At 28.5% G+C, this 22127-nt stretch overlaps 1 long non-coding RNA gene across 1 annotated transcript; it reads left to right on the top strand.

Moving 5' to 3' along the window:
- Positions 1-5672: 5672 nt before the first annotated feature.
- Positions 5673-16904, top strand: LOC109188892. The gene is made up of 3 exons (XR_002055510.1): positions 5673-5734; positions 6119-6184; positions 16891-16904. It is a non-coding gene; the product is annotated as an uncharacterized LOC109188892 (long non-coding RNA).
- Positions 16905-22127: the final 5223 nt, after the last annotated feature.

The raw sequence follows: 22127 nt of genomic DNA, 5'->3' as shown, positions 1-22127 counted from the left end.
AACAGTTTGGTCCAAAACCGTTGTCTTTGATGCAACACTTTTGTCAAAGACAACGGTTTTTACTTAACCGTTGTTATAAGTGTGTTGTCTTTGTGCATTTTGTGAAAAGACAACACTACAACGACAACGGTTTTTTAAAACTGTTGTCTATGTGCGTTTTTTTTTTTAAAAAAGACAACGGTTTTTTTAACCGTTGTCGTTGGTGTGTTGTCTTTAAGAGCATTAGAATACACAACACTAGAAAGACAACGGTTGTTTAAAACCGTTGTCTTTGTGCGCTCTTTTTTTTTAACAAAGACAACGGTTTTATTTAACCGTTGTCGTTGGTGTGTTGTCTTTAAGCGCACTAGAATACACAACGCTACAAAGACAACGGTTTTTTTAAACCGTTGTCTTTGCGCATTATTATTTTTTAAAAGACAACGGTTTTATTTAACTGTTGTCATTTATGTGTTGTCTTTAATAGCACTTGAATACACAACACTACAACGACAACAGTTTTATATAACCGTTGTCGTTGCGCGTTCTTTATTTGTTTAAGACAATAGTTTTATTTAACCGTTGTCTTTGGTATGTTGTCTTTAAGCGTATTTGAACACACAACACTACAAAGACAACAGTTATAAAAAATCGTTGTCTTTGCGCAATATTATTTTATAAAAGACAACGGTTTTATTTAACCGTTGTCATTTATGTGTTGTCTTTAATAGCACTTGAATACACAACACTACAACGACAACGGTTATATAAAACCGTTGTCGTTGCGCGTTCTTTATTTGTTTAAGACAACGGTTTTATTTAACCGTTGTCTTTGGTATGTTGTCTTTAAGCGTATTTGAATACACAACACTACAAATACAACGGTTATAAAAATCGTTGTTTTTGCACATCATTATTTAATGAGTTGTATAAAGCAAAGATAAGGATGTTAATAACAAGAGTCAAACCTTTAACCTCAAACTTAACAAATAAGGTTTAACCAACTAAGCAACATAAACTCTTGTGTTTGAATGTGCAACATTTAGTATATAACTGGGTTGCTTCTGTGTTGTTTGTGAAAACCAAGACAACAATTTTAGAAAATAATTAAAGGATCCCTTAGAAAGAATAGAACCCAAGACCTCTAACATAATAAACTAAGCTAAACCCACCAAACCAAATCAACACTTCTGTACTCAAGTAAACTAATATATATACTTGATATAACCAATTTTCTTATGTGTTGTCTTTGAGACCCAAGACAATGATTGTATAAAATAGGTTAAGGATGCCACCACAAAAGATAGAACCCAAAACCTTTAACATAACAAACAAAGCCAAATCCACCAAACCACACCAACTCTTGTGTACTAAAGTGTTACACCTTATCTTTTAGCTATTATATCCTGAGTGTTAACAAGAATAAAAATGTAATTAAATTTTTTTGTCCAAATATATTGCATAAAAATTTAACAAATAAAGAATACAATTCAAAAGTTAATTTAATAGTTATATTTTTGTTCATATTTAAATATAAAATTATTCACCAAAATTTCAAAGTCAATTCATTAAAGTTTTATTTTCATATTATAATTAAGACCAATCTATGAATTCAAAAAAAAAATAAAAATATCAAGTATAAAAAACAATAGATTATATCTATAATATTTTTTAAAAAAAATTTGGGCACCCAAAATTGAGATACGTGGAAAATGAATATGAAATAGTAGTTGATCGATGCCGTACAGTTAGCTATCACAAATTATGTCGTACATTGATCAAAGTCCACTAACGGCACCGTTACCGTGTCCACACTACAGTGTGGACACGGGTCCATAGCATAACGATTGGTTAGCTATATCCCATTTCTTTTGCCATGATCTTAGCTTTGTAATATAATTGGGCCGCGAGTTGTCGGTAATAAACCTCGGGGTATTAAAGGGCAAATTATGCTGGGCAACTGTTCTATGTTCATAATAGCTGAACAATGCATTGTGAACACGAGTCCAAAACGTACGACGTCGTTTTCAGGGAACTTTGATTTTGTCTCGCCGTTAACGGTGTTATTAATTTGTGGGATTATGAATGTATAGTTATGACTTTATGAATGTACAGTTATGGAATTATATATGAATGTACAAATATGGAATTATGAATGTACAATTATGGAATTATGAACACAGAGCTCTGACATTATGAACATATAGTGATAAAATTATGAACATAGAGCTATAAAATTGTGAATATATAGAGCTTCGAAAATTATGACTTTATAGTTATTGAATTATGAATGTACAGTTACGGAATTATGAACATATGCTCCTATAATGAACATAGAGCTATATCCCATTTCTTTTGTCGCGATCTTTGTAATATAATTGGGCCGCCAGCTGTCTGGGTAATAAACCTCCGGGTAATAAATGACAAATTATGCTGTGCAACCGTGTGCACCATGCATGATGCACACTGTTCTATGTTCATAATTACCGAACTATATATTCATAATTTTTGAAATTCATATTCATAATGATTGAACTATATATTCACAATTACAAAACTTTATGTTCATAATTTTCGATGTTCATATTCCCAATTGTTGAACTCTGTATTTACAAATCACAAAACTATATGTTCATAATTTGATAACTATACAGTTTAGAAATTATGAATCAACAATACAGAAATTATGAATCTGTAGTATAGAAATTATGAATCTATTGCATAGAAATTATGAATCTACCTATTTAAATTATGAATCTACGCTTTAGAAATTATGAATCTAGAGTAAAGATTTTATGAATCTACAGTATAGAAATCTGTGAATCTCGCGTTCTGTACCTATATACCCGGTACTATTTTAATTGGGTCTAGTGACCTGGGTAATAAAACTAATATTTTCTTACCCTGTTCTATATCTATATTGTCCGGTTTAATTGGGTCGTTCCGGATGCCGCAAAAAATTTATTATTATTTTATTAGAGAGCGCGAAAAATCAACCCAAAATTTAGCCCTACCCGCCCAAACTTAGAAAATTTTCATTTCGCCCCATTTTATTCCTCGATCAAGAGAGTTCTACCCCCAATATTCCAAAATTTCATTTCGCCGATCAGGAGAGTTCTTCGCTGCCATCCCTCTGCCGACGACGACAACCAACAGCCACCGCCTCAGCCTCAGCCACACTCGCCGCCGCCCTTCATCTCGCCCTCTCATTTCCGAGACCTCCTGCCGCCGCTCTTCCTTCGCCGACGACGACGGCCGACAGCCACAGCCTCAGCCTCAGTCACACTCGCCGCCGCCGCTCTTCCTTCTACAGCTCTCTGTTAAGTGCACAGGCCTCATTGTAAGTCTAATCTTGCTTGTCTTTCTGTTTTTTTTTTCATTCCAGTCTAATCTTCCTTCTATACAGCTCTGTTATATGCATGCTATTTAGGTTTCACTCTTTGTGGTTAAAGAAAAGGTCTCAATTTCTTTAAAAGATTTGTTTGTGTGAATTGTTGTTGCTTTGATTTGCTTTTGAATTTTGCATTTGGATAAAATCTGGGCTAGTCTCATATTGTTTTAATCTGCTTTAATTTTTAAGGTTTTGCTTCTGTTTTTGCAATGATGAACAAGATTAATTCATATTTCTTAAGCAAATTTAATTATATGTGTGTTAAAAGATCTTCTATTATGTGATGTTAATTAGGCTGCATTGATTGTATAGAAATTGTTATGTTGTGGAACCGTATCCACCTTGCAAAGGAGTTCTATAATCTTACTTATGCACATGAGTAACTTGAAAGAGATGGTGTGTTACTTGAAAGAGAACTTCAATTTCTGAGGTAAATAAACAAGCTAAGTTCTGAGGGATTCTCACTACCAAACCAATCATTGCATGTCTAGTATTATGCTTTCCTTACTTAGTGAAACACTTTGCATGTTTAAGGAAAAGTTGAAATGGATACACGAATGGGAGCTGCTCCTGCACCAAATCAAGTTCTGGTGAGTTCAGTATTATGCTTTCCTTACTTAGTGAAACACTTTGCATGTTTAAGGAAAAGTTGAAATGGATACACGAATGGGAGCTGCTCCTGCACCAAATCAAGTTCTGGTGAGTTCAGGTAATTGCATTTTCTTGATATTCAACTTAGTTTAATCATGCATATAGTGGAGTCTTGTTGATACGTTCGTTTCTTGTGCTTTAGTGAAATTATGCCTCGGATTAAAGATTTAAAGCTAAAAAAATGCTTTCTCCTTCCTTCTTTACTTGAGTTTCAAGTTCAATGTTGGAAAAGTTGTAAACCTTTAGTTCTAATAAAATGCTCTAAATGTTATTCTGTGGTGAGGGAGTCTACATTATATTAGTATTTGAATCCTTGTTGTGCTTGCATCATTTGAAAATTTATGAGTCTGTGAGTTGAACACAAGTCATATGAGTGTTTGTAGGGAAGTTTGTCATTGTCTTGGAATGGTAGTCTATAGCAGGCACTCATATATACAGCCATACAGGATGAGCTCATACCTCCTATGAGGTTGTTGTCATGGAAATTGTCACTGCAAAGATGAACATTCATAATGGGTGTCCAAATCTGCATTCAATATAAACAGGACACAAGCTGATTGAATGATTTAGTGGTGATGCAGTTGTACATTATATGCCTTGTAAAATGAACTGTTTGATTTTTCCTCATGTCCACTTAATTGCTGGTGGATGAATAATTTTGATATGAAGTTACAGCATTCCCATATGTTAGCTTGGATTGAGATAGAAGTATTTTCTAGATTTAGTTAGCTTTCCCAGAAGGTGGACCATAATATCAAACAAATTGTCAGATGCTTTGTTGAAGTATTCAGATGCTTTCTATTCTACAAACTGCAGGCGCTCATTTCTAGAGCAGAAGTTGGCAAGCTTAGATTTGCCAAAGTAGGAGCAAAAGGTTCTTCTCAAGGACTTGGAACGTAAAGAGACAAAATATATACGTTTCCAAGTATGTTTAGATTATCTTTTTAGATTTAAATATATTATGCACCTATAAGTTCAATAAATAAATTTTTTTTTTTAGCCATTAGCATTATATTTCTTGCAAAAATGGTTGCTAAAGTACATATAAACAACACTTAACTTTACATATTAAAAAACATGTTTACCTAGTAGATATACTTTTCCCAACCAACCCTTATTTCTTCACTATGTAAAGTTGATTGTTGTGTATTTATGTTTTTGATCAACTATAATTGATCCTTAACTTTATCATCAGTTCTCAAACTTTTCCCTTTGAATTACCTAATTTTCAGTTTTGTGTTCCTATTTTAGGCTATACTTTGCAATTCATTAGGCTCTTGAACCTTTCACCATTGGCTCTTGGACCATTTTAATCATTTGGAAATTTCACCAAGGGCTTTATATACAAGGCTGCTTGACAGCTGCTCTTCTGGCAAGTCTGATTTTGTATGGCAAATTTGTGTTTCTTTAAATGTTCTTCTCTTCTTTTGTGAAACCACCCTCATCCTCTTAATCTTTAAAGTGATCAAACTCCTTAATGAACTAGTAAAGGCTTGTCCCATATTAGAGAAATATTGTAAGCTCTAATAGTCTAATTACCTCATCTTACCATAGCTGGTTTTTCATACGGATATGATGAATTCAATGTTTCCCAGGCTAACTTTTCTGAAAGTTCTGTTGATACAGATTGTTATTGCATTTCCTTATCGAAGGAATGGCGAAATTGTAAGCTGCAAATACCGGGATATAAACAAAAGAAAAAGATTTTGGCAGGTGCTTGTCAATACCATTTCTTTAGCTAAGAAACACATTGATTTTAAAGCTTGATATAGTGCTACAGTTTATTTTCTAAACTCCACTAGCTGCATTCACACATTATTCATATTATGATTATTATCCACATTTATTGATTCAACCCTTATTGTGTCTTATCTGTAAGGCTAACCTCTTCACCTTTGAGTTGGGGAAATTCCCTCTTAATTCTTTCATTATAAAAAGTGGTGACTACTATTCAGATTTTTCATTTTAAGATTTTCTTCTATTTATTGTTCTTGATGCTTTTGATTCTAAACTATGAATATCATTTGCTTTTTATTTTGTTTTTTGGCACAGTGTTACGTTACTAATCTCTTATTGTTGTGCCATTGTTACTTTTAGGAAAGTGACACTGAAAGGATATTGTATGGATTGGATGATATAACGGGAGCAAGTGATATAATTATTGTAATCTCAAGTCTCTTAAATTTTCCTCTTTATAGAAGCACTTAAGGATTGTGCTCTTTATAAATGCCTACTCTTTTATTGCAGATTGAGGGTGACAAAGCAATTATTGATCTGGTGCGTTCTGAATGAGCCGATATTCTATGAAGATATTAGAGTAGGTATGATTTGATCATTAGAACGTTGTGATCATTTAGACTTGGTTCGTGGAATTGTTTTTTGTAGTATTATGACTTGGATGATATATGATTCGATTAGAATTGGTCATGGAAGTATTTAGACTTGTTATTTTGAACCTTAGCTTGTGCAAAATTATGTAACTACACTTGGCCATGGTTTATGGATAAATTGATTTTTTATATGATTAAAATTTAAGCAGGTTAAAAACGGTTAAAAACCGTTAAGATAACGGTTAAAAACCGTTGTCTATTTTACAATAGACAACAGTTTGAAACTGTTGGCTTTTGTACAATAGACAACAGTTGAAACTGTTGTCTTTTTTACAAAAGACAACAGTTTATTGGCGTGACTTTTAACAACAGCGATTTCAACAACACACAATAGACAACAGTTAAAAGCCGTTGTCTATGTGCATCACTTTTAACAACATCGGTTTCAACAACATTGAATAGACAACGGGTCAAAAACCGTTGTCGTTGGTAGAAAAGACAACGGTTAACCGTTGTCTATGTGCGTGACTTTTAACAACACCGATTTCAACAACACTTAATAGACAACGGTTAAAAAACCGTTGTCGTTGGTAGAAAAGACAACGGTTAATAACCGTTGTCTATGTGCGTGACTTTTAACAACACCGGTTTCAACAACATTTAATAGACAACGGTTAAAAAACAGTTGTCGTTGGTAGAAAAGACAACGGTTAATAACCGTTGTCTATGTGCGTGACTTTTAACAACACCGGTTTCAACAACACTTAATAGACAACGGTTAAAAAACCGTTGTCGTTTCTAGAAAAGACAACGGTTATTAACCGTTGTCTATGTGTGTGACTTACAACAACACCGGCTTCAACAACACTTAATAGACAACGGTTAAAAAACCGTTGTTGTTTCTAGAAAAGACAACGGTTAAAAAACCGTTGTCTATGCGCGGGACTTACAACAACACCGGCTTCAACAACAGAAATTATACCCCTACGACAACGGTTATTAACCGTTGTCTATGTGCATTTTTCTTGTAGTGAATCTGTCCCGATTGACGTTCTCCTGACTAGCTAGCTGGCCAACTACTTTAATCTATCCCGATTGACGTTCTCCTGACTAGCTAGCTGGCCAACTACTTTAATCTGTCCCGATTGACGTTCTCCTGACTAGCTAGCTGGCCAACTACTCTAATCTGTCCGATTGTATGCGTGATCTCTTTGATCAACTAGGTACGCTTACTATGGGATCCATCAGTAGCGTTCTAGAGAAGTTTAATTTTTGTAATGGTGACCTAGTGTTGTTTTTTTGGGATCTTCCTTTCCTAATGGTCCAAAAATAATTAGCACTCTCCTAGCCTACTCAATTTTACAACAATATTTATTCACCAAATCTAACAATTTCAAATAATGTAAATCTTAAGCTAAACATATATACATATTTATATATGAGAAAAATTTCGGTATCTTATTATGATATTGTGATTTCGATATCTTATTATGATATTGTGATGCTAATTTTAAAAAATAAAAATAAAAATATTTTACTATAAAGTATAAGACACTAAATTATATGGCAACAATAAGTGAGATATAGGATTTGGATAGGAGCATGGGGAAAGGTGGCTTTTATTTTAACCTGCAACAGAAAATGACCCTAATAAATTAGTCACCCAATATAGTGGTATTACCTAACTGGAAGGGAGAATACTGCCCCAGATTCATGATTTATATACTCTGCTTGTGAGATGGACATTAAGGGGTAAGGTACCCACGGTCCATGCTCCATTTAATAATTACTAACCCTTGTCATATTCATGAATCATTAAAATCATCTTTAAAACAAAATTTGAAAAATTTTATATGATTAGCACTTAAAATGTACTATATGTGGTGGTTCACGAAAATTCGATGAATTAAAAGAGTTCAAGAACTTAAGGTATTAGGTTGAGAATAATCATCTCACCGAATAATTTTGACTTTGACTAAAAAGTTTAAAAGAAGATAATATGTATGTAATTATAATTTCTTAGAAAAAGACAAAAGATGTATGTGATTATAATTTATAACTTTTTCACAACTCTAATTTCAAGATTCTAAGAGCATCACCATCGCCAGTTTTTATTTGATTTTTGTAGGTTTTTAACACCAAAGATAGGCACAAAGGCGCACGTCAGCGGCACAAGCAGCACCCAACCCGGTGCATGTAGTCACGCGCCCGCTAGCGTGTTAACTGCCTAGCATTTTATTTTATTTTATTTTGCATGTCAAATTCCTTTTTCTTCTTTTTTTATTCCTCCACCCTCTCTCTACTAATTAGATTATCAAAAACCGCGTGATGAGGATGCTCTAACAAAATGTACGCCTTCATACACTTGTCGTGATTCTATTACATTAGTTACACCTACCTAGGAATGTTCATTAACATGTATATATAGTCTCTAGGTTTAGTGATGAACAATTATACTTGTCATGATTTTTTTTCCAGTGCATGATTAACGTGTTTTCAACAACACATATACAAACACATAAGAAAATCAATCATAACAACGTGGTTTACTTTTGTCCAATTATCACTTATCTACCTATGGTCTCTTCAAATAAATGGCCATGATCCCTTCATTTACAAACTTGATTCATTTGGCATCTAGTTACCTTTAACAAAATATAGAGTATAATATTTTTATACACCTCAAATTTGAACTCTGATTAATATCTTAAAACTCATAAAGAAATATTTTGTTACCCACCTCAAGCATGAACATTATTAGTCTAAGTTGACATAATATAATTAAATTCCACAATGAGATAAGGGACATGAGTTTGAGAGTTCGAATCACGTCACAAATCAGATTGAACCAGGTCTAAATAATTTAACACAGGGCAATTGTTTGATTCATTGAAAAATTAAAAAGAAATAAGATGAATAAAATGCAAATATTTTTTTTTATTTTAAAAATGAGGAATTAATATGCACAGAGGGCCTTAAATTCTTTGCACAGTTTAAAATGGGCACCATCAGAGTACAAAATTGATTAGGGCTCTGCAAGTTGTCTCGGACTGATAATATATCATATATCATACCATATCCTCCCCCCCCCCCCCCCCCTAAAACTTCTCCCATAAATTGAACAGACAATTTTACTCCAATCCAATTTAGGGTTTAACAATTGGTAGTTCCGATTGAAATCAACTTCTCTTTCCAAATTAACTCAACCAAATTTAGGGTTTAACAAATTAATAGTTCCAATTCAACTTACCCTATCGGCTATCGCAACTAATTCCGATGGTAGGTTACAGCCGGAGTGAGGCTAGTTTCCGATTAGTTGCAGATAGGTTGATGGGCAAGTCCCCCACATGAATGGGCCACAAAAAACAATTTTCTTCAAAACTCACGAACATTAATGAAAAAGAATCAAGTGTTTGCATTTTCCATTATCAAAAAAAGGGAAACTTTTTTGCAAAATTGAGTGAATTTAATTAGGCCAGGCTGTCAGAAATGTTGACGATAAGAGGCCTAGTACACACAATCTGCAGACACCGCAGTCAACAACGATTGATCCTTGGGCAAACGTAAAAAAGAGCATTAATTTCTGGAGTAATAAATAAGCACATGGGCGTCCCCTCCTCCAAATCTTCATTCTGGGACATACCCATGATTCATTTCTCCAAATTTCAAATCAGAATTAAACAAACCCATACTGTAAAACACAATCTCTGCTAAAATTATTATAAAAACATGAAAGAGAAGAGATGTGAGGGCATAACAGGCAGCAACGACATGGAAGAGGAGTCGAAGCTGCAAAGCGAAGCCCTAGCGTCGGTTTTTGCACTCTGAAAAATTAGGCGTCTGGGCGATTGATATTAATGCCGCAGAAGCCTATGTACTGTGCATTGTTTTGATGGATTGACTAGCAATAGCCTAGGAACCTACGAGCCTACGACTGATTTGCTCAGAACGGCGGCAGGGGGAGATTGTGCCGGCGGGGAGTAGCGATGTTTATGGAGGAAGAAGAGGATGATTATGTGGTTTTATTTAAAGGGAAGCTGGAATGCTATGGAAGCCCTAGCGCTTTGATTCAGCCTTTTGGGCTCACTGAGCCCTTTGAATTTTGTGAGTGGCCCATTAGGAAATAACTGGGCACTATAATAATGCTCAAATTGCTCAATCCACCATGGTTAAGCATAAATATAATATACTCCGTAATATAATATAATATATATATATGTAAAATTCAACTATTAGCTTAATTTTTTAGTTGAGATGAAATTCATGGAAGTATAGAGCACATGTTTTAATTTGGTACCATAATCAATTCCATACAAAAGGTCATGGGTTTGAATCTCGGTACTACCCAATAAAAATAGATTATGATCCACACGTGAAGGCGTGTTGAATATATAATATATTAGTTAAGACAGAACAAGCGCCCGGTCTGCGCAGGTCACGCATGCCATCTCATCCTCTCATTTTCATTTTCTCTCTCATGATGGATCCCACAAAAAAACTCAACTCTTCTATCTCTTTCATCTTTCTTCTCCACATAAGTCATCTTCTTCTAAAAAATTATGAAAAAAAAAATCACATAATGAGATGCTTTAAAGAACATGTGCATTTTTAGTTTTGCATAGTGTTTTTTTGCATTTCAAATTCGCCCATACCAGATTATTGTCAATTTTTACATAGGTCACTTTTTTTGTTTTGTTGTTGTTGAAGATACGTAGGTAACTTTTTTTAAAACTTCTTTTATTTCATATTCACATATTTAATTATTAATTTCATTTTCTAAGAAACACAAAAGAAAAAAAAAATGATGCAGACGGCCATTTATCCATTTTCTCATTTGTCCCTATCTTTTTGAAGATATTTCTTTGTTGTTGGTAGGTTGATTATCGCCATCGCCGTCCACCAAAATTATCCTGAATTTTATTTTATTGTTACTTGTATTTTTAAAAGAATGCACTATCTTTTTTGTTTGAATGCACTACCTAAACAACAAAAGATTCTTCTTTTTTTTTTTTTGACAAAACAACAAAAAATACTTGAAACATGAAATAAAACAAAATAGGCAAACACCACATTCTTTCATGTCTCTTTCTATTATATAAGATATATAATACTATCCTTATTCATGCAATATACTATCATTTTCAAAAGTGGATCCTATTTCCACATCATCAAATTTGTAAATTCTTTACATTCATACAATACTTTCTCACTTTCAAAAGTGGATCCCACTTTCACATCATCAAAGTGTAAGAATGAGTGAATTTTTTACACCTGCATGGGTATAGGGGTGGTAGCATGGGGAGGTATCCCTATCCACCCCACACCGCACTTATATATATATGTGTGTGTGTGTGTGTGTGTGTGTGTGTGTATATATATATATATATATATATATATATATATATATATATATATATATATACACACACACACACACACTTGTATTATTAGTATTCACTTATTATATAAGTTTATCTTTTATAATTGAAATGTATAATAAGTTGAACTTCTTTATGGACTAGTGCATCGAGGATTCAATTCCATTAAGAGCATCTCCGATGGGGCTTCAAATCTTCAAATTTTAACCCTATATCGCCATTTTTGCAACTCCAATGTGAGTATGAAAAACTCTATAACGCCAAAATGTTTGGCGTTGATGAACAGTAACGCCAAATGGAAAAGGGTAGAAAATGTACCATTTTGTCCTTGTTTCTTTTTTCTAAGGCACAAGTGTCAAATAGGCCCATCAACTAATGCGAAGTGCTCAATTCCCACCATGAATTAAATTAAGTGTCAAATAAGTCTATCTACCAGCTAAATTCATTCAATTGGCCTTTTTTACAGGTTACCAACAGGTTGCCTATTTAATTATTAAAATAATTAATTAAAATTTTCAAAAAATAAATAAATAATTAAAAAAATTAAAATTAAAAAAATAAATAAATAAAGAGAGAGAACAGCCACGGCTGTCCGGCGAGGACAGCCGGTGGCTGTTCTCTCTCCCTTTTATTTTTTTAATTTTAATTTTTTTAATTAATTATTTATTTTTTGAAAAATTTTAATTATTTATTTTAATAATTAAATTGGCAACCTGTTGGTAACCTGTAAAAAAGGCCAATTGAATGAATTTAGCTGGTAGATAGACTTATTTGACAGTTAATTTAGTTCATGGTGGGAATTGAACACTTTGCAGTAGTAGATGAGCCTATTTGACACTTGTGCCTTTTTCTAATTACAATTGTATCATTTATTTGTTTTATATGTAATTTTTTATTTTGTTAAATACTTATATTTAAAGTTTGTATAATGAAATAAAATTTATACCATTTTAAAGATCTCATTGTGATGATCGAAACAAGACTAATATTGAATATATATTAATTAAAATTTTAAATACATCAAACATAGAACATAATAAAAGTTAAAATACATACAACATATGTAATTTAATGTACTAGATGTTGTATGCTATATTATTATTGTGGAATAAATTAAATTTCTAAAAATATTGTTAAATTCGATTTTTTAAAATAATTAATGTTATAAAAATATTAATGTTAATAAAAATTATTATTTACATCACAAGTTATATTAAATTAATTAAATTTGAACTAATAATTAAAAAATCAAATTATTTTATTGTAAAAATTTGGTATTTTGGTGTAAATGGGTTGGAGATGAATAAAATTTGGTGTGAGAATATGCTGAAAATATTCCTGCTGATGTGACATTTACTGAAAAAATTTGGTGTTTTGGAGATAGATAGGTTGGAGATGCTCTAACATCTCATTATCCTAATTTTTTGTTTTATGGACTTTTATCTGTATATTTATGTGTGAAACTACATGATGGACTATAATGTGTAATCATGTGTCTAGTCCTATTGCTTATTCTGTAAACATAAAACATAAGGAAAATAATTTTTAGCGCAATTAATTATTCTCTTTGTGATTATTTAATCTGGTTACCGTTATAGCTACATTATTCGCTAACACACAAGAATTTCGCACATGTACTATAGTACTCTTTGCAAGGTATGTTAATTATTAGTTGAATTATCATAATAATTAATAAATTTTATATAGTAATATAGTTTGTGAGGTAATTTGACGAAAAATTATAAAAATATAATTTTATTTTTTACTTTTTATTAGTAGTATAGATAGATTGGCGGTTCTCTCATTTCTTCCTTAAATCCTTACCCACTTTCCAAAATTTTCCACATATTACACATTCCTCATCTATGACATTAAATCTGTCCAAGCATTCAAGCATTCATAATTGAGTAAACTCTTCAAGAACTATTGATACCGCTGCCTTATAAAACTACAATACCCTTAAACAATACTTGATGTTAACTAGTGAGGGTCTCTTTGTACACAGTAAGCACAGTTCTAACTTCTATGATTCATGTTTAGTTGAGTTATCATAATTTATATCCTCCCAACTGCTCGGTTGGGTTGGAGTGTGGGGGCCCTTTAAGGTTGGGGTTAAACCTTTTGGAAAGAATACTTGATGTTAACTTCAAAACCGTTGCAAACTAGCACAAGGTTTTTTTTATTGATTATTTTATTAAAAAAAAAAAGTCAATCATTTTCTCGAATTGCAAACGTTTGATGAACCTTTTGCTAGCATCCACCAGACCACCATCACTTGCTTATAATATATGCTATTTATGTGATGTAGACGAAATTTATGCGATTAACTTTATTCCCAACTTTATAATATTTCTATGGTATTAAGGAAGAAAAAGTTAAATAAACGCTTAAACTATATAAAAAATAGTTAATTGACTTAATTGTAATACATTGATAAAATTATCAATTTAATTACATCTAATTGAAAATTAATGACCATGTTTGGTAAATGACTAGTAGTTAATTGGGTTAATTAAATGGTATAACTAGTTAATAACATTAGGTGAATGTTGAAATGCGTTTTTTAAATTAGCTGATAGCTTATAGTTGTTTGGTATAATTTTTTTTCTCAAAAAACTAATTAACCAAACACTTATATTGCTTTTTTAACAAGTCAAAGATCTAATAGTCTATATATATATATATATATATATATATATATATATATATATATATATATATATATATATATATATATATATATATATATATATATATATATATATATATAAAAGTAAAATCCTCCTAGCCAAATTTTCCCCCCAAAACTTAGAGGCATTTTTGTAATATCAAATATTTAGACAAATATGGCATTTTAATAATATTAAAGATTTTACCTTTCTTGAGATCTCTTACCATTTTATAATTTCAATACTAAACCCTTTTGATCTCATCCATTGTGTATAAATACACCTTATATGACCATACACAACCCCAACTAAGGTTAATTATTTTATTGATTTTTGCTAATCATCCTGTGATCTTCCACAGTTGAGGTTGATACGTGATTTACACTGGTGAGGTTTTCATTATCTTAGTTTCTTTAATTTTTTTTTCTTTTTGGGTTTTGTTTTGTTTTTATTCTTTTGTATTTTCTGATTTTTAAACAACAAAAGTGGTTCGTAAGAAAAAATGTTGATATATTCTTTTCTTTTTTTTTTGTCTATTTTTGTAGAGAAGATACGGATCTAGAAAGATTGATCGGGAAGCAATAGACTTCTAATCATCCTGTGATCTTCCACAGTTGAGGTTGATACGTGATTTGCACTGGTGAGGTTATCATTATCTTAGTTTCTTTTATTTTTTCTTCTTTTTGGGTTTTGTTTTGTTTTTATTTTTTTGTATTTTTTGATTTTTAAACAACAAAAGTGGTTCGTAAGAAAAAATGTTGATATATTCTTTTTTTTTTTGGTCTATTTTTGTGGAGAAGATACTATACGGATCTACAAAGATTGACCGGGAAGCAATAGACTTCTAATCATCATGTGATCTTCCACAGTTGAGGTTGATACGTGATTTACATTTGTGAGGTTTTCATCATCTTAGTTTTTTTTTTTTTTTTTTTTTTTGTTCTTCTTTTTGGGTTTTGTTTTGTTTTTATTTTTTTATATTTTATGGTTTTTAAACAACAAAAGTGGTTCATAAGAAAAAATGTTGATATATATATTTCTTTGTCTTTTTTTTTTTTTTTTTTTTTTTTTTTTTTTGTGGAGAAGATACAGATCTAGAAAGATTGATCGGGAAGCAAAAGAGTTCCTTGCTCATCAAGATGATAAAGTTTTGTGATCGAGGGACGAATTATGTGTATATGTAAATATATATAGACTTATAGAGGGAACCATACTAAGAATACAATAAAAACCAAAATGAAATTAAAAGCATTTTTTAGTTGTCAATATATCAAAGCATTGGACTTTGTTTCGATTCAATTTCTCCGTTTTTAAAGTGTACATTTTTTGTAATAAGAGAGTAGTTTGTCTTTCCTTTCAAGACGTTTTTCTTGCCATTTAAATTTTTTTTTTTTTTTTAGGAAAAAAATGATTAAGTACTGTGGCTTTTTTTTTTTTTCAATAGAGTATTATTTTGATTTTATTCTTCATTTGACATTCCTTGATATAAAATCACTTTACTAATGTAAAATAATGTTATTGACTTACCATGTTTGCTTCGATATGCTAAGCCATTTAAAATTTAATACGGAGTAAAATTTATAATTGTAATACTTCCGTAATAATATTGAATAAATATTAATCATATGTTTAGATTTAATAATATATTATATTAAAAGAATTATTTATTAATTTAATATAGTGATGGTTAATACGGGTAAACCATATATAAGCAATATTTTACCTTAAGAATATTATACCTTAATTATAAAAATTCTACCTAATAATTTTAGTATTAAAAGTCATACAATAATTACCATAAACAATGTTTAATAATTGTCAAATTCTATTATGCAATAAAAATTACTATTATAAAATTTTTTGTAATATAGACACATTATTTTTATTTAATTATTTCGATTTAATAATATTATATCTTATGTATAAAAATTCAAATAATACTTTTAGTACTATTGAATATTGATTGACTAACAATTATTTTAATTATTAAGGCAATTAATGGATATGTCGATTTAAAAAGTTTTCAAATATATGAATTATACATAGTAGCATTGAATCAATTAGTAAGACAATTATATTAGGTAATTTAATAAATAATTTACTTTTTAAATTATATCTCATCTTTAATCTTTAATAATGAATATTTTCTTAAAGTATATACATAGACTATGGTTATCAATATAAAATTAAAAGTATATATATATATATATATATATATATATATATATATATATATATATATATATATATATATATATATATATATAATGGATAATATTATTAGTACAAAATAAGTTATACTTACCTTAATAATTAATTATTAATATTATTACCTAATAATTATATATTGTTACCTTTTTCGGTGTAATTATTATGGTAATTTATATACATATATATTTTTATACTATGTATAATATATTGGCATGAAAAAAAATTATACTTATCTTAATATATAATTAATTTTTAATATAATTTCCTTATTTTTATTAAAGATAATTATTTTAATAATTTTTCTTTCATTATTTTGTGTGATTATTATGGTAATGTATTTAAATTTTGGAAGAAATTATTACAAATATTATAATTAATATAAGTAATATAATTAATAAAATTATTATGGTAATTGTCACAATATTTGGTAATTATAATTAATATAATTAAAGAAATTGAGAAATATAAGATTTCTTCCCTAGAAATATTTGTGACAATTTAGTTAAATTACAATTAATAAAATATGAAATATAATTAAAGAAATGAAATTATTAAATTAACAAAACATGAATATTTCTAATCATACATACACTTATGCACTATAATAATCATGCAAAATTTAAATGCAACTTTTTAAATTTTTAAATGTAATTTTTTAATTATAAATCTATCAATATAAATTATAATTAATGAAATTATATTATAGAATTTTCCTATTTTCATTTTAATAAATATTATGTGTATATAAAATGAATTATACAATCATATAAGGAAATGCGTAGGATTAGAGTTTAAATTTATTCATACAAATTTTAGAATTTACATTTTTTTTTTATAAAAATAATCAAATGTTAATGTTAATAATAATAATAATAAGAATTTTAAAATCAAAATTATAAATTAAGTATTAGGGTAATAATTAATCTATATATATATATATATATATATATATATATATATATATATATATATATATATATATATATATATATTATATATTATTATTATTATTATTATTATTATATAAAAACAAAATCATCCCTTTTCAAAAAAAAAAAAAAAAAAAAAAAAAAAAAAAAAAAAAAACAAAATCATCCAATTTTATTTTCCCACCCAAACTTTTGTAGTAAAGCTTATTTGTTAAGTAAATGTCTAATGGAAATTTAAAAAAATCTATTAATTGATAATATTGCATAATTGGTAACATTATGTATGGTATTATATTTTATAATATAATAATATAATTAATAATATTATTGTTCAAGTATAATAAAAATCCTATGTAATAATGTAATAATAAAAAAATAAAAATAAAATTAAAATAATAACAATAACAATAACAATAACAATAACAATAACAATAATAATAACAATAACAACAAATTTAATAATCCAAACAAAACTATATACAAAATAAATTTAAAATCAAAAAAAAAAAAAAAAAAAAAAAAAAAAAAAGAGGAAGAAGACAAATGTGGCTTCCCTTTGTAAATGATGTGGGATCATTTTGATTCCACATTGAAAATGTTTGGAAAGATGAGCTCTTAAACTCCTCTATATAAGAGGGGCATTTACAAACATATAATTGCGTGCCCATTAATATGGGCAAGTATTGAGAAGTCCAAAGATTTTTTTATTTTTATTTTTTTATTTTTTTTATTTTAGTACTATTAACCTGACAAATTATGCTGTGGATATGTGTCCACCTTGCAATGTAGACACAGTTCAAAAATTGTTCATAATTATTAATATATAATTCAAAAAGTTATGAACATATAGTTCTATAATTATGAACATAGTGTTGTGAACATAATTATGAACATATAGTTATGTAATCATGAATATAGAGATTCAATAATTGTGAATATGAAGTTAAAAATTATGCATATATATCTTTATAATTATGAACATATAGTTCAGTAACTATGAATTTAGAGTTCTGTAATTATAAATATAGAGTTCAATACGTACTTATGAATATGAAGTTCAAAAATTATGAATATATAGCTTTATAATAATGAACATATAGTTTAGTAATTATAAACATAGAACTGTGTCCACCTTGCAAGGTGGACACGGTTCCACAACATAACTATTCGATTGACCCTGTAACATGTAAACTTTCTCAACCTATTGAAACCCAACGTGTCAAAAGGCTCTTATTTAAGAAACCTTATCTTAATGGCTTCTTATTTTAGTTTTTTTTTTTTTTTAATTTTTTTTTAAATTTGAGAAAGATTAACTCAAAATGTATATGAGTTGTTTTATTTTTTAGCAGTTTGGAGCAAATTGCTAAGTTATTAAATAATATTTTTCGTGTTTTGATTAAATATAAAATGTTAAACAGACGAATTTATTAAAATTTTGACGAATTTACCAAATAATCAGATTACAACAACAACAACAACAACAACAACAACAATAATAATAATAATAATAATAATAATAATAATAATAATAATAATAATAATCCAAAAAAAAACTATATACAAAATAAAATTAAAATTAACAAAAAAAAAAAAAAAAAAAAAAAAAAAAGACAAAGGCGAGCCACCGGCACCCTTTGTAAATGATGTGGGATCATTTTGATCCCACATTTAAAATGTTTGAAAAGAAAGAGCTCATCTATATAAGAGGAGCAATGAGACTCTTATAAACATAATTGCTTGCCCATCAATGTGGTCAAGTATTGAGAAGTCAAAAGGTTCTTATTTAAGAAGCTTTAACTTTGTCTTCTTATTTTAGTTTTTATTTATTTATTATTAGTAGGGGTTGTGGAAGATTAACCCAAAATGTATGTCTTGTATTAGTTAAATGTATGTCTTGTATTAGTTTTTAGCTGTTTGGAGCAAATTATTGAGTTATTATATAATATATTTTGATTTTGATATTTTGATGTTTTGATTAAAGTTAAAATGTTAAAATGACGAATTTATTATAATTTTTGCGAATTTATCAATAATCAAATTACAAATAATAATAATAATAATAATAATAATAATAATAATAATAATAATAATAATAATAATAATAATAATAATAATCCAAACAAAACAATATACAAAATAAAATTAAATTTAAAATTAAAAATAATAAGAAGAAGACAAAAGGGATTCACGGGCTCCATTTGTAAATAATGCTAGATCATTTTGATCCCACATTGAAAATGTTTGGAAAGAGGAGTTCTTGAGCTCCTCTTACAAACATAATTGTTTGACCATCAATGTGGGCAAGTATTTAGAAGTCCAAATGCGCATGTTTTATTTTTGAGTACTATTGACCCGACAAATTATGATGTGAAACTATGTCCACCTTGCATGGTAGACACGGTTCCAAAATTGTTCATAATTATGAATATATAGTTCTATAATTATGAACATATAATTATGTAATTATGAATATAGTGATTCAATAATTGTGAATATGAAGTTCAAAAATTATGAATATATAACTTTATAATTATGAACATATAATTAAGTAATTATGAACATATAGTTTTGTAATTGTGAATATAGAGTTCAATAATTATGAATATAAAGTTCAAAAATTATGAATATATAGCTTTATAATTATGAACATATAATTCAGTAATTATTAACATAGAATTGTGTCCACCTTGCAAGGTGGACACGGTTCCACAACATAACTATTCGATTGACCTGTTACATATAATATATGTTCACCTATTGAAGCCCAACGAGTCAAAAGACTCTTATTTAATAAACCTTATCTTAGTGGCTTCTTATTTTAGTTTTCTTTTATAAAATTTATTAGGGGGTTTAGGAAAGATTAACCCAAAATGTAGATGTATTGGTTTAGTTTTTAGCAGTTTGGAGCAAATTGCTAAGTTATTAAATAATATGTTTGGTGTTTTGATTAAATATAAAATGTTAAACATTTGAATTTGTTAAAATTTTGTCGAATTTGCCAAATAATCAAATTACAACAACACGACGACGACGACAACAACAACAACAACAACAACAACAACAACAACAATAATAATAATAATAATAATAATAATAATCCAAATAAAATTAAAATTAACCAAAAAAAAAAAAAGAAAAAAAAGACAAAGGGGAGCCCGTCCCTTTGTAAATGATATGAGATTATTTTGATCCCACATTGAAAATGTTTGAAAAGATAAGCTCTTGAACTCCTCTATATAAGAGGTACAAACATAATTGTTTGTCCATCAATGTCGCAAGTATTGAGAAGTTAAAAGGTTCTTATTTAAGAAACCTTAGATTTGTCTTCTTATTTTAGTTTTTATTTATTTATTCATTATTTATTATTTATTAATTATTAGTGGGCTGGGAAAGATTAACCCAAAATGTATGTATTGTTTTAGTTTCTAGCAGTTTAGAGCAAATTATTAAGTTATTAAATAATATTTTTGGTGTTTTGATTAAAGATAATTGTTAAAATGACGAATTTGTTAAAATTTTGGTGAATTTTTCAATCTCAATTTTTTAAAATTGTCAATAATAATAATAATAATCATCATAATCATCCAAACAAAACAATATACAAAATAAAATTAAAATTAGAAAAAAATAAGAAAAATGATGTGGGATCATTTTAATCTCACATTGAAAATGTTTGGAAAAAGGAGCTGTTGAAAATGTTTACAAACATAACATAATTGCTTGCCATCAATGTGGGCAAGGAGTGAAAAGTCCAAAGTTTTTTTTTTTTTTTTTTTTTTTTTTTGTTTCCTTTTTGTTTAGAAGTAAATGAATATTAAAAATAGAAAGAAAATATTTCAATAATAATATTTCACATCATGAAGGAGTAAATGCATATTTTTAAAAATAGTAAATGTAAATTAAAAATGGAACGAAAATATTTCATTAATAATATTCTACATCATCAAATTTAAATGTAATGGAAATTAGGTAAAAATATTAATACATCTATATTCTAATTGACTGAAAATAAAAAAAAATAATTGACTGAAAATAAATCTAATATTACTAATTGACTGAAAATTTTAAAAGGAAATGAATATTAATAATTGACTGCAAATAAAAAAATGCTCCATAATTGACTAAAAAAAATGACCAGATCATTGCATTTTAATTAAAAATGGAATGAAAATTAAAAATTGGAGAAAAATATTTCAATAATAATATTTTACATTATCAATAGTAAATGCATATTTTAAACAATAGTAAAGGTGAATTAAAAATGAAACGGAAATATTTTAATAATAATATCTACAATTCTACATCATCAATTAAAAATAGAACGAAAATTAGGTAAAAATATCACTACATTTGATATTCTAATTGATTAATTGACTGAAAATAAAAACGAATAATTGGCTGAAAATGAATTCGATATCACTAATTGATTGAAAATATAAAAGGATAACTAATCGAGTAATATTCTACCATTATATATTTTAATCCAAGTAATCCGTCTTGATGGATTGAAGGTGTTAGCTCTAGACGAAGATGAATAGGATTGTGTTGTCACTACCAATGTCGTCTACAAAGAGGTTTCAATAATGTGT

The sequence above is a fragment of the Ipomoea nil genome, unplaced genomic scaffold, assembly GCF_001879475.1.
Source record: "Ipomoea nil cultivar Tokyo-kokei standard unplaced genomic scaffold, Asagao_1.1 scaffold1509, whole genome shotgun sequence".
In the NCBI taxonomy this organism is placed as follows: Eukaryota; Viridiplantae; Streptophyta; class Magnoliopsida; order Solanales; family Convolvulaceae; genus Ipomoea; species Ipomoea nil.
Note: the sequence above shows the minus strand (reverse complement) of the source record. Positions and strands in the feature narration are given on the sequence as shown.